Source organism: Colius striatus, chromosome 5 (genome assembly GCF_028858725.1).
Source record: "Colius striatus isolate bColStr4 chromosome 5, bColStr4.1.hap1, whole genome shotgun sequence".
Lineage (NCBI taxonomy): Eukaryota > Metazoa > Chordata > Aves > Coliiformes > Coliidae > Colius > Colius striatus.
Genome location: NC_084763.1, coordinates 28,188,812 through 28,202,993, shown reverse-complemented (window position 1 = coordinate 28,202,993; position 14,182 = coordinate 28,188,812). Strand labels below are relative to the sequence as shown.

At 39.7% G+C, this 14,182-nt stretch overlaps 1 protein-coding gene across 1 annotated transcript in view; it reads left to right on the top strand.

Annotated features, from left to right (window-relative positions):
- The first annotated feature begins 198 nt into the window (after positions 1-198).
- The window catches only part of BZW2 (basic leucine zipper and W2 domains 2), a 59,039-nt gene continuing 45,055 nt past the window's right edge, over positions 199-14,182 (top strand). The window contains exon 1 of the mRNA XM_061996962.1: positions 199-311. The gene's annotated coding sequence lies outside the window, so the exon portion shown is untranslated. The remainder of the gene's footprint in view (positions 312-14,182) is intronic.

Here is a 14,182-nt window from a genome sequence, read left to right as displayed (position 1 = left end):
TTTGATGTCGGTTTTCCCTCTCCACAGGATTCCTAGCTAGGTTCTACCAGAGAGAAGGCGGCTGTTTCTCTCTTCCTTAGATATAAAGTTAAGAAATGGGGTTTTGTATTATTTTGCTGCTCCATTCCCGGTTTCCCTGCGTCTTCTCCTTCGTTCCCCCCCGGAAGGTGCCAGGAATGGTGTGGCCGGGCGGAGGGGGCGGCCGCAGAGGCACCCGTGTGTCAATGTGTCTGTCCTTCACTCCTCCATTGTCTGCAGCTGCCGCCACCGCGCCTGCCCTCCTCTCCGCGGACCGCGCAACCACCCGACAGGTGCGGCAGGCGGGCGCCCTCAGGGCCGAGCCGCCCCTCACGCAGAGAGCGCGGCCGCCGCGGGCAGGACCGGCGCCTCATCCCCGCGGCGGCGCTACCCGGACGGGAGGCGTCCGCGGGGTGCGGCGGGGCACCGCCGGGCAGGCGGGCCGGCGAGGCGCGGGGCCTGTGCGTGGCTGCCGTGGCGGGGGCGGCAGGGTGCTGAGGCCACTTTGACCAGGTGTCCGCGGAGGAACAGGGCTTGCGTGCCCGTTGGGCGGGCGCGAGGGTCGCTTGGGCGCTTGCTGCGGGCGCGAGGGAGCCCACTGGGAGCCCCGAGGCCCTCGGGACGGGCGGCGGTTGGGCTGGCACCGTGGCCTGCCGGCCCGCCCGGGTGACCGGCGGCCCTTCCTTCCTTCCGTCTTCCTTCCGCAGGGGCCGCTTTTGTGCCTTTTGATGGTACTGGTTCTTGAGGTGTTTTTTTTTTCTAGGCAGGAAAAAGCTGTTCATTCGGCTTAAGCGGCCGAATGAAGCCCTGATTGTCACGGCATCGTGTCTCGAAGTAGGCTTTGATGAATTGGGAAGTAACGCGTTTGGGGTATTTAGAGCAGTGCCTTTTGTTAGCGCCTTTCTAAAATTAAACAGTCAGTGGAAAAATGATCTTTGTTACGAGTCCAACTTTCCACTCCTCCAGTTGAATCTGGGTAGGTACAGGGAGGATACTGCAGATCCTCAGCGAGGGGCAGAGACTGAGGCTTAACGTCCTTCGTTTTTGCTTGTATTTGTATGAGAGAGAAGAGCAGAACCCTGGTACTTGGTGCTGACTTTTTTACCCTTCTTTATCTTTCTCTTCAATGTATATTTTTTTGTATTCTTTCTTGTAGGATACCTAATTTTTCGTGGAACTAATTTTTGAAGACATAGTTTTATCACCAAGGTGTTGATTTGTTTGGGTTTTTTTCCTTTAGTTACTATTTGAAGGTCTTCTCATAGCTGCCTACATATTGGAGTGTATCTCTCAAATATTAATCTTATTCTCTGTTTTCACATTTGTGAATGGCATGCCTGACTTTCAAGGAAGGGCGAAGTCCCATTATTTGCTTTCTGGTTCATAGAAGAGCACGATTTCTGGATCTAATATATCTTTGTAACTATTTGCATACAAAACCAAAATGTGATCGTTTTATTTGAATAAAACAGAAAAAAACAGTATGTTTTTCTGATTTTAAAAATAATAGAAAAACGGGGATATACCACCATCTAGTTCTACTTGAATCAACAAGTGTAAATAAGAGATATTTCTTTACACTTTAGACTATAAGAGACTGTTTGACTTTTTTTTTTTTGCGGGGAAACAGAAAATGCCTTGAAGGAGGTGCTTTAAAGACAAAAATCCTTTTTTCATTATTATGCAGAAAGACATCCTTGTGTAGTGTTAACAGGAGGTTGTCACTGGCTCAACCATGAAGGATGAAATTAGCTTGTAAGTGGTCTTTTGTTGGTTCACTGCAGGGTAGGAATTTTACCTGCTATGACAAATGTTGTGATATTTAGTACTGTGATAATCTCTATGACACTGTTAAATAACAAGAGTTTACATTCTTCCTTCCATATTCCAAAAATCACCGGTCAGGCATTCAATATATGAAAGTATGCATATTATGTTCCTTTTTTTTGTGTGTGTGAGAATGTCAGTACTGTCATTGCACCCTAGTGCACAGTGAATTTTTCCTTGGCAACCTCACTGGAGCCCACTTGGTGACTAAGACTGCAGGAGTGCTCCATCTGCAAGGGTAATAAAATACTTTAACAGTAGTTAAAAATGTTTCTTACTCTTATATATAAAAGGCTTCTGTATGACCTTCAATCCCTTACTATGCAGACGTTTCACAATCTTTGCTTTATCCTTGTGAGACCATGATGAGGTAACGACACAGTATTGCCTCCATTTTATGTATGGAATTTGAAACATGGTGCCAGCAAGTGAATTTTGCAAGGCAGCATAGGAAGTCTGTGTCAGAGTGAGGAAATGGAACATGAAAATATAGATTCTGTACCTTTGTGTCTTGCCCCTTAATGCATTTTTGTTTTGGTGTTTTTTTAATTCGACTGTATTTGTTTGCTGTGTATGTAAATTGTGAGTATTACCGTATGGTAATGAATAATTTAAGTTTTTAGTATTACTGAGGGAGAAGGAAATGTTAACCTCACTACAACTAAATATATTGTTTAGACTTCAAATTGTCAGTATTATATATATATATATATGTGTGTGTGTGTGTATATATATATATATGTGTGTGTGTGTGTGTGTATATATATATATATAGCCCCCCGCCATTTCTTCATCCATGATACATCTGGTACTTTTGATTTGTGAAGCAGGTACCAATGGTGACATTTTTTTTTTCCTGCAGTTTGATGGTTTTGGTGTGTGCAATTTGCTCCTGGGAATTTATAATGGCAGTTGTAGTAAATGTACAGGTGGTCTGAAACACCTGATGTTTTGTGCAGTTGTTGAGAGCAAGTTTCATGAGCGAAAATAACAAGGATTTACTTAATTGAGTAGTACTCACTTTTGGTGAAAGTACAAAACAGTGAACTGTTCTTGGGTCAAGCTAGGGGAGAAGAGATTGCCTTATGTCTTCAAGAGTGCACCATGAAACCTTCAGTTTTTGGACATGGAAGAGGGGAAACACAAGTGAAGGCTACAGCCATTGAGAGAAAACAGCTTGAAGCCTTCGCTTGCATCTTGGAGACTAGCTTGAATTATGGCCATATAGTCTCCTGCTCTGCTAGTGATAGTATGAGTCAGCCTATATCTTCTTTCTGTGCCTGGGATTGGCATGATCAGAAACATAATGGGACCCACTACATTTTATCTAGGAAAGATAAAGTAAAATGTCAAACAAGCCCTGACATTCCTGTGACTTATTGTCCTGGCTCCTATCTCATTGGTTCACAGCTAAGGACTTCCCTAACAAAAGATGGTGTTTACCTTTGTATTTGAAAGCCTGACATGAGTGTTTTGAGTTTAGGTAAAATTTGTGTCTACAGCATCATACAGTTATAACTTTCACAGCTGCTTGTAAAAGGACCTCTTTATTTTTGAACCTGCTACTTCATGGTTTCATTTGATTGACCACCCCCAACCTCCAATTCCTCTTTTGGGAAACAATGACAAATTGTTCCCTATTCACTCCTGACATGGAGTCATGCCTTGACAGACCTGTGTTATCCTCTGCCACTGTCTTTTTGCCAAGCTCAAGTCTTAGATTTGTTTAGGCATTCCTATATAAAAGCCATTTGATATGGTTTTCAAGTGTGTTTTTGTGAAATGATTCTGTCTTCTGCATGACCTGGGCTATGGGAAATCTTCACATGGAGGTGTGAAGATAGACCTTCAGATAGACATCTGCTGGATTTTGGTACTGCTGTGTCCAAACCTTATAGTTATATCCTGACCGAAATGATGAGTATCTAATAGGATTATTGATTATTCAGATTAACGCAAGGAGGTTCAAGGGCTTTTTATTGCTAGAAAGAGTCTCTGTTTTTAACTCTCAGAGCTCACCAATGTTGGTCCGTGGATAGGTTACTTTTTCTCCTCCAGTTGGTTGGCATTGTATAGCTCTGGCTTCCTGAAGTATTTTTATTTTATTGTAAGTGACGGGTTTTTTTTAGACTTCATATGGGTTTGGATCACAGGATGTATTATATGATCTGTCAAAATTGCTAAGTCTTGTTTTGTAGCAGAAGTTAGATTGTCAAAAGAAGGTCAAAGAATAACTCAAAGCAGCCAGGGACTGATGAGCACAATACATCTTTGAACACAACAGGTATACCTTTGAATGACAAGGTATTCCTGTAGTCAAGGTGCTCATCTGATACAAGAGTAGAGACGTCTGTCTTCTACCAGTTCCCTGTGGGATCTTGCACAAAGTTAGGTTTTCTCTACACTTGGAAATCTATGAGCAAATCGCAACGCTTATCTCTAGCTGTATCCAAAGCCTGGGAAAATGTGACCTGTGCTCACTTCATCTTGTCTTGAAAGATTCCCAAGCATATGGAATCGAAGGACAGCAAAATATCCTCCAAAATACTGTCTGGTCCAGACCACTAAGTGAACAGGGATGAGATAAGCAGCGTTCTGCAGCGGGAAATATAGAACAGTGTGAAAGTACCAGCTTTGGACTTGAAGGTTCACATAACTGTATGGTGCTGACAGGGTTTAGTATTCCAATTTAGCGTGAATGTTGGTGGTTTGCTCTTAAATGTGCCTTGATGGTTTTGCACCAAGAGTATAACCAGCGTAGCAGCCATCTATAGAGGTTTCTTTAGAGAAAACTACTCTGAAGTTTATTTTTATAAGCTGCTAAGTGCATTTTTAGTAAATGCTTTTATTTTTGTATATACCTTTAAATGCCAATCATGCAAAGGTAGGTCACATAACCTTAGCCATTTGTGAGAAGATTAACAGTGCAAAGAAGGAATTCTGAGGTGCTCAAGTATTGTGATGATGAGGGCAATATGAGTGCCTGAGATAAATGTGCATTTCAGTTACCTGGTTAAAAGCCTATTTCTAAAAAAATCAGCATTGTTTTCCTAACAAAAACAGATATGTGTACCCCTTGCTCTGTTTATATACTCAACATTGGATCTGTAGTTTGGGGGGGAAAAAAGCTCTCTTTCAGGTTGATTTCATATGCTCTTAATTATTTCTTCTAGATCATCCTAGTACAAACATCTTGCTCAGACAATAAATCTTTTTGGCTTTCATCATATGAGACTCAGTCATGATAGGTTTTGATTAAGAGAAATCTGGACTTCAAACAACTTGTTTCATCCATGTGAATTCCACATAGAGAAGTAGCTGAATTTTATTTGTAAGCTTAATAGGAGAAATGACATACAAGCAACTATTTGCTGATAAAGGACTGAGAGATGTTTAGCGACTGCAGACCAGTATGTTTCAGGGGGCGGGTGGAGCACCTTTGCAAAACTAAGTTCTTTCCTGCTTTAGCTTTGGAAGTGGTGGCAATAACCCAATCATGCATTAGGACAGCTTTGGTAAGAGTTGACATGCAATGTCAGAGAAGTGTTGCTAAAATAAATTTAGAGAAGTGTTGCTAAAATAAATTCAATACTTCAATGATGTAAATAAAATGATGTAAAACTGCAAGGGAGATATATCTCCGTGTAGAAGGACATTGAAAAAACTACAGCATGTATAGACACTGCACCACTTCTGGGGAATCCTGGGATACTGGGAAAAATAAAGACCCTGGGAATGTCATCATCAGTCAGTGACAAATTAAGCCTTTCACCTGGGGAAGAATGGTGGAGATGATTGGGTTAAGCATATCTAGTTGATGTAATTTGAGAGTAACTTTTTAACACAAAACAAGTTTATTTAAACTCTGCTTAGTTATCTGCAGATATATGTACCTGTTTGCAGGCTTAAGGTGATTGTTTAGGACAGAAGAATAAGATTATGTATTGAATGGATATGTGCTGTTAAGTTCAGGTTGCTTTAAGAGTTGTCTCTTACTCGGCTTATTTTCTGTCCTTATTCCTCCTGTTTCAATTCAATAATTCTTACATTTGTGATGCACATAAGGCAATAGATTGTCACTTATATCTGTCTCGCTACCTGGGTCTACAGGTAGAGTAATTCCATTCTGATATCTTGTGGCAATAAATTTCACCCATGAACTGCTGTGGTTGCCCATTAAGCTGTATTTGATTTCTGATGCTGTTTCTTTTTCTATGTGATCTGTTGATTAAATGAATCCTCTCTTCAGTGGTACTTACTTGTTAAATTAAAATAGTAATTATCTGGTCAAAGGTTACTAAAATATTCAGTCACTCAGAAGTACTGAAAAAAATCTGTTGCTTCTCCCTAGAGAGGTCTGTCGAGTGCGATAATACTCTACCATGCCTTAAAACCCTTTTGAGCTTGCTTTACCAGACTTTTTAAATCTCTCTGTAGGTCTGTTAAGAGACTGCAAAAATCACAGTAAAAGCTATACCAAAACAGAGTCCAGTGACTAAAGGGTTGTTATTGTTACAATGTTGTGGTGGCCATATTTATAACACTGTAGTTTTTCTCAAGATTCTTTGGTACTGTAAAGCTTGGAGCAGAAAGAAACACTTGAGTTTCAGGATTAACAGCTTTGGTCTTCTGTATACTGTGGTTGTATAGTGCAAGCACAATGAAGGGAAATCGTATAGCTATAATATATTGCTGGTAAACCTTCTGACTTGGATCACAGTTTTGCAATGGTGTCGAATATGAGCAAGTGATAGCTCATGTAGATCAGATTGCAAGACTAGGAAGTGCTTAGCGTTTACTTTTAGGCAAAGGGAAAGTAGTTAAGAGGTCAACTGCTCATGGGTCAGTACGGAAGCTGAAACCTTGGGTAATGGCTGATACATGTGCTAAGAGGGATTTTTCCTGTTCAGTCTTATTCCCACTCCATCTTTAGATATGCCTTTATCACTAAGTATGTCTTAATATGGAAAAAAAAATCCTCACATGTGCCATATAAAACAATCTTTTATTATGTATTTTGGTTTTTAAAGCCAAGTCGGGAAAATATTTCCAGGAAGTAAATTAGTCATTCCTACCATAATAAGGACTTTGTCCATAAGAACTGTTAGTTGCTATGCATCTAAGAGACTTCACTTCAAGTTCACTTCGAGTCAGCTTGTGAGAAGGATGGATTACCTCTGGTGAGAATTAGAATTGACAATAGACAGGTTAGGCAAGGAAAATGCTAAACCCAGTCTCGGACAGAGAGATTGGTCAGGTAGACAAGCAAGAAGCATCTTCTGTGATGCCTTGGATCCCAATAAGTTATACCCTTCTGCAGCTCCTTCAGCTACTGCGGGCAAAAAAAAAAAAAAAGAGAAGGCTTAGGGACTGTACTTCATTGTAGTAGCCATTCTGTCATGTGTTTTCATGCAGAAAAACGTCTAAGCAGTACAGCAGTTTGTAATTTGCAAGCTTAAGTGATCTTTTCATTTTAGGTTTTGTTTCTATAAATAAAATCCTCTACTTCTCTAGAAGTGTTTTTAGGAAGGAAATTTCATTCAGTGGATTCAAGTTACATGTTAGTTTTCTTCTGATAAGGCACAGAAGTGAAATCTTAGGAACATGTTTCTGAGCATTAGCAGATGAAGAGCTTGTAATTGATTTTTCACTACAGTTTCATGCCTCAGATGATAGAAAATTAGGAAAATGAAATATGTTATTTGTTTTTAATTATTCAAGGAGAGTTCAACCCATTAGAAAGAAGGGGTGATGATGAGTTTCTTTTCAATCCACAGCTGTCTCTATATGCACGAATATTGATATGAGCTTGGTTAAAATCTTGTTGCTCACTTTGTCCCTTGTCTGTGCGCCTCTCTGAGGTTGCTTCTGAAGCCTATACTGTTTAATCTTTCCTGTCTTAGATCTGCTTTGACTATATTATCTTAACACATGGTTTCCTGTGACCGATACTTGAGGATTCCCCAACCACTAGCCAGTTCTATGAAAGCCAGGTGTGTTGTTGAATCCCATATTCTGTCTGAGATAGGTTTTTTTTCTTACATTTTGAGGCAAAAAGAGACCCCAGGCAGCACATTCCGAGGTCTACCTGAATCCTTGTCTTTGCTCTTGAAATTTGTCATCCTGTGCATCAGTCTCAGCTCCCTTCCCAGCACAGGGAAACACCTGCTTCTCCTGGGCTTATATGCTTGGATGATGTCTTTTGCCAGGTTTTGAGTTTGGCTATCTTGTTTTCTGGAACTTTATTAGAAGACTTGAATTAGAGAAAGGAAAGCATACTCATAATTTGCTTTTCCAAAGGAGCCAACAGAAGAGCTTATTTTCAGTTGTTTTATTCCTTTTAAAATGTTTATTGGCATATGCAGAAAGGTGCCCTCTTCCCAAAGCGTGTTGCCATCAGTATGTCAGTTTACCTGCAGTGCTGTTGTGCCTCCAAGATCCTTCATTATGACAGCGGACTGGATGTTTAGTGACATACACTGCTAAATCATCAAGGCATCAGACTCTCAGGTCTCTCCTGTGATGTTGTGTGCTTCTTGAACTTTCATTTGGTCCACAGCTCCCTGAAGCCAAATGTGTCAAGCTAAAGCATTTCATAGGTAGCCTATTTGATACTAGCATTAGCTTAGTAGCTTATTGCCCTCCCTCAATTGTTTCCTGGGTATAAAAAGGCCTAATTCTTTCCCCGTTTTTGTCTTGTCAGTTTAAACATTGTTGACCTTTTCAGTCTGACCTGGTAGGTGTCATCACTGCAGAAGGAGACAACAAAAAAAAAATCTTATGAAGCTGAGGGAGCTTCATAAGCTTCCTCCTTATGAGCAAGTTGTCAGTGATGAGGAAAAAGGCACTGTCTTCCTAGTGTAGGCCAAGATCACTTTTTTTTTTTTTGGTAATCCCACCATAAATTACTCAGTTCCTGTTAATAACTGGATTATTAGATTACTGAATAGCTACCTTAATTAGTGTTTTAAAATGGAGGAAAAATACCAACTGTTGCAAAGCTGCTGTTTGAGAGTCGTGTTTCTTTTATTTTAGATTTAAAAAAAAAATTATGTTGGCACTTCTGCTACCTTTACATTTTATTTTCCATTAGCAAAGAACATATGACAGGTTGTCTAGTTCTTCAGCTCTGCAAAGCATATCAAGCTGGGCAAAGCAGCGTTTGAGATGGGATGCAAATGTGTTGGTCTGCATGGGCTTTAACAGTCAGTTCATTGGCTTTGGATTTTGCTGTATCCATGACTGAACAGATCTATGTTTTGGGATCTAGCATCAGTTCAATTCTTCAAATTAGAAGTAATTATGACTTTTATTTTCCTTGTTGAATGATAGATGCAGTGTCTGTTTATGTGTCTTTTTGTTATTGATGAGCTTCTGTTTCTTTTGAAAGGACAGGAGGTGAAACACTGAAAGTAAATATATGTTGTTGAATCCTTTTTAAAATTCCCATTCGAGAACCTTAGGTTAACTGGCATGTCTTCATGAAGTCCTCGGAGAAACCAGCCAAGCCTTTCATTGTGTTTTCTTGCTCCAGAAAAAAAAAAAAAAAGTCTTTTAGCTGTCTTGTTAATAAAGCTTTTCAAATTCTTTATACCTGACATCCTCATATGAAGTGAGCTATGGAAATCTAACATAGCTTTTAGTGACATTCTCTCTTGTATATATAAATGTATACATACACCTATAGGTATACATTCTATGGAACCTTTATTAGGTTATTTGCAGAAGTAGATTGCTGATATTGGCCTTTCCAGTGCGTGAACAATGATGCTCTAAACAAGAAAATAGATTTTCCTGTAAGTAGTGTCAAATATCATTGAACTGAGCTGATACTGATACAGCCCAAACAACTGCAAAGTGTGTGTATACTTTTTCTGCCAAAGGAAGCCAGACTGGCTAATGTAGTGATGCTTTATGTCCATTTGAAAAGATATGAAAGCTATTTGATTTAGAACACCATAACTGCTGCAGTAACACTTGGCTTCGGAATCTGGGTTGGATGTGGGTGGATGGTTGTGGTCTGATGCTGAACCTGTTCTCTCAGTGTAATTGTGATATGCTGGATTTTGAAACTTCTCAGATAACAATGGAAATTCTGTGAATCATTTAAGAAGATAAACAAGTAGGTCTACTGATTTATCTACAGAACTGAAAAATATACCATTAGTAATTGTCCTATTGTTAATTTTGAGTGCATAATTAAACATTTAACTCTAGATGTTTTTAGGTGTCATTGAGCTACAGATTTTCCTACAGTTGCCAATCTGCAGGTATGAATTTTAATTGTAGAAACTGATGGGGGAAGTTTGATCTAGCTCAGATATCTAAAAAGTACCTAAAGCCTCAAGCTGTTCACAAAGAAATCCCTGGAGATCTCACCTTAAAATGGGAAAGCAGAATATTTTAGTTAAGCTGTTTCCTGGAAATGTTTACATTTCTCCATTGATGATGAAAAGAGATTAGGATCACCAGATTGGATTTAGATATCTGTTGTCACTGATTTTTAAACTTAGGTCAAAAGTACCTCATTTTGGCGTTCTGAAAGTTGACTATTTGGTAAAAAAAAGTGGATATGGGTTTTGGCTTAGCTGATTGTCTTCTAAAATGATAAACAGTGAAATGGGTAGTGGCCCTCACAAGCAGTAGCATCAATTGAATTGCTGCAGTTTGCATCAAACTGAGCTGATGACTGACAGCTATCTGTGCTTCCATTTCCTGTGTGTGGGCACCACGTACTTCAGGATCTGCTGCAGTGTGAACTGTACTGTCCACAGGTGGGATTTGCTACCTCTGTGATGGAGCGGAGTAAAATATTGTATATTTGCTCTGGTCTATGTCTAGGTGAAGCAGATGTCTCTAACTTCTGCTAGCTTTTTTTAATATGATTATGGTGTTAGCATGTGACAGTAACATGGGAAAACAGATATAAATTAATGAAGCAAAAGGCTAATTATTCAATTATTTCCTAACTAGATTAATTATATTGCAATTTTATTTAACATCCTTTCATGGCAATGTTTCTTAGTTCTGATATTCTGGCCACCTGTGTGTATAAATGTATTTTTGAGAACTGGATTTTCATCTGATTGCAGTTATGATCAAAATTGTTTGTAACTTATCTTTTTGAGGAGCAAAGATATTGAAATGCATTCATAGCATTTTAATAGCCATTGCTTGCAATGCTGTGCTTACAGATATTGAAATCTTGAGTTTGATGGACTTCAAAGTCTGCTGAATCTGGATTACTAGCAAGGATGTGTTCTTGCTTTGTACATTTGCATTTTCAGAGAAATGTTACATTTAAGGTCATGTATGTCCAGATACAACAAAAGGGAAGCTGAACTGTTGAAATTTAGATGTGTTTTGAGAACATCCGTGTCTGTGCAAAACAGAGGAAACTTTGCTATACGTGATTGCTTAGCATATAAGGAAGAAGCCTTGTTAGCTTTGAAAGAGTTACCGTCTTCACTAAATTCACCTGGTCCTTGTCTCTGTCAATCCTTTTTCTTCCCTTCTTTTTCTAAGAGGTTTTCCTGCTGACAAGACATACAAGCTTGTAGTTTGATGACTTTAAAATTAATATTAATTGTATATGAACTGATCTGTAGCAGTACACCATCTCCGTTATCTCAGGGTGCTCCAGTTAAGAGCACAGCAGCCTAAGAGAGCTCTCAACAGTCTGAGAGAAGCTCTTATCCATACCTTGTCCTTGAAAAGTTATATCTATTTATTTCTCTTAGTTGGTGAAAGAAACCTTGTTACTGAAAGATAGCTTTTTTGTGTGTCAACCCAAATGTATACTTTCATTTTCTTGACTTGGATTCTCACTTACCAATGGTTCTGATATTTTTTTCCTCTCGTGTTTTGTTTTGGTCTGGTTTTTTTTCACTGAATGTGTGTCACAACTTGCGTGTTTTTCATATGGTTGCTGATTGTGAGACAGAGGAGTCCTTTGCCTTGGTGGTTCAATTTATGGTTCTCTTGACCTTGTGAGGTCTATCTGGAGTGCTTCAGTCATGAGAGGTTTCTGTCTTTCTACCTTGTTATTCAGCTGAGCCACTTCTGCAGAAATTCTTGGTTAGTGACCTAAGAAATACATACTGTCCTGAAATATGTGCAATGAACTGGATCTCAGTATGTGATTTTGCGATAACTGGTGACAGTGAGGTTTTTTTGACTGTTTTTCAAGGGCCATCTTCATATGTGTCCCAGTTTAGCAGCTAGGTGATGAGATTTATGGTGCAAATTTTGATGAATTTGCTCATTTTTTCTGGGCTTACTTATGCTTCATCTGAATAACCACTTACAGGTAGAATGCACAATTTTTTAAATTTTTATTTAATATGTGATAGATTTTATTCTCCTTTGGTATTTGTACTTGCTACTAAATGGAATCAGTTCCACTTGTTTCGTGCTTTCTGTCTCCCACTAGGCATACTAATACAGAACAAGCACTTTTACAGGATTGGATACTTAGTCTTTACTGTGGAAAAACACCGCTCCCTCATATTTTTTAATTTTGTTTTTTTAAAAAGATTTAAACGCTTTAAGGGCTTCTGGAGGGCTGGTTGGGGAAAGATGGACATTTGGTGCATGTTGAAAGCCTGCTATAATGCCATCTTAAGATCCTACATGATAGCCACTGGTGACTAGGGCATGTTTCCAAGTGTGAAATCAAAAGTTGGTGTCTTGTTGCATTGTGTACTGTAATTTCATAAGAAAACTTAATCCGTAGCAGAAGATGTATTTTTTAGCAATAACCATGTCAATGCCAGTATCCCTTTTTTCATGCGAATATTAAGACATGAGATTTGATTGTATTTACTCTGCACATCATTAAGTGACTGCTTAGTTCCTGAATGTTGCATTGAGGTTTTTTGTACAATAAAATTAGTGAGGGAATTTTAACATGGTGAGAGCCTAGCTCTGGCTTTACTGTTTGGAATGAGTGGGACCTTTGGGATTAAGGTTTCATCAACATTGTAACTGCTGGTGGCCTCTGTGGGCAAAATAGCAAGACAAATCTTCCCACTGCCAGTGGTGCTCTTCCTCCTGACTTGTACCATGGCTGAAGTTAGACACCTCCAGGTTATTAGTCAATCCTTTAAAAGCCCCTTTGTTTTAGGAATACAGAGATGGAGTCAGAAAATGCTCATGAAATAGCACAAGTCAATTTGTGTAAATAAAACTTGGCAGGTCTCACTGGTTTTAGGGGCTTGGTCTTCTCAGCTCCCTAGAAGTGCAGTGAAGGAAAGAGGAGAGGTGGCTCAATAGTAACGCTCTGGTCCCATCCTCAGCACTTGGGACTCTGGGAAGCAGCAAGTAGAACTGATTAATTCCATATTTTTCAAGAGTATCAAAGTGCGCTTTGCAGGAGATAGGGAGCGTTCTCACTTTTTTTTGTGAACAAACTATTGTACCGCCTTGAATGCTTAAAGAATGCACTTTTCCTTCACGCTGACCAAGCCTGGGAAACTCCAGCAGCTGAGATGGATTTCATAGCTCTGCAAGAGTGTGAAAACTGTGTGAAAGTAGCCAGTGCTTCACCACAGTCACAGCAGTGAATGCAGCAGCAACTGTACACTGCGTGACTGTTCTGCATTGTTGCTCACCTCTAACTGTGTTGGAAAGTGCATGTGGAAAACGAGGAGCTGGGAGAATCCATGCAGAGATTCAGTGTTCAGGTGCAAAGTAGGAGGCCATGCAAGGATTTGGTGAGAGCTGGTGACTGCATTGCATCACTTTCTCCTGTCATCCCCTTACATTGCTCTGTTCCTCCCTCCTGATAACAATTTGTGAGTTTTCCACCTACAGATTTTGTTAGCTCTTAGTCTAGCTGCCTTCCCAGGGAGCAGAAACAGCTACTGGCTAGGTGATGACACATTTCCTCTCCACCAGAAGTATAAGGGCATCTCTTCCTCCATGCTGCTCAATTTCAGTAATTTGCTTTTAACATAACTCTGGCTTGCTGCTGAAAGAGGAGGAAAACCTTCTTTAGATTTTCATCCTAAGCCTGGAACTATAACAGTGAGAGGATGAAAACACATAGTATGGATGACAAGGACCAAATGAAGCCTTTTAAAGTCCTGGATATTCTGCTTCTTGAGGGGGAAAAGATTGACCTTGATAAGTGGATTGGGGTTTTTCTTTCATAGAAACTCTCCCTATCTGTGCTTTTATTTTAACCAAGCAAGGGAAGGAGATGGAAATAATTCCTGCCAAGCATCTGTTCCTGTGAAAGCTGGAACTGGCGCTGTGTTGGTTGTGCTGTGTCAGCTCTCCAGCACTCTGTCAATCAAACAACATTGATGCATTCCATGGAGCAGTGCCACTGGTG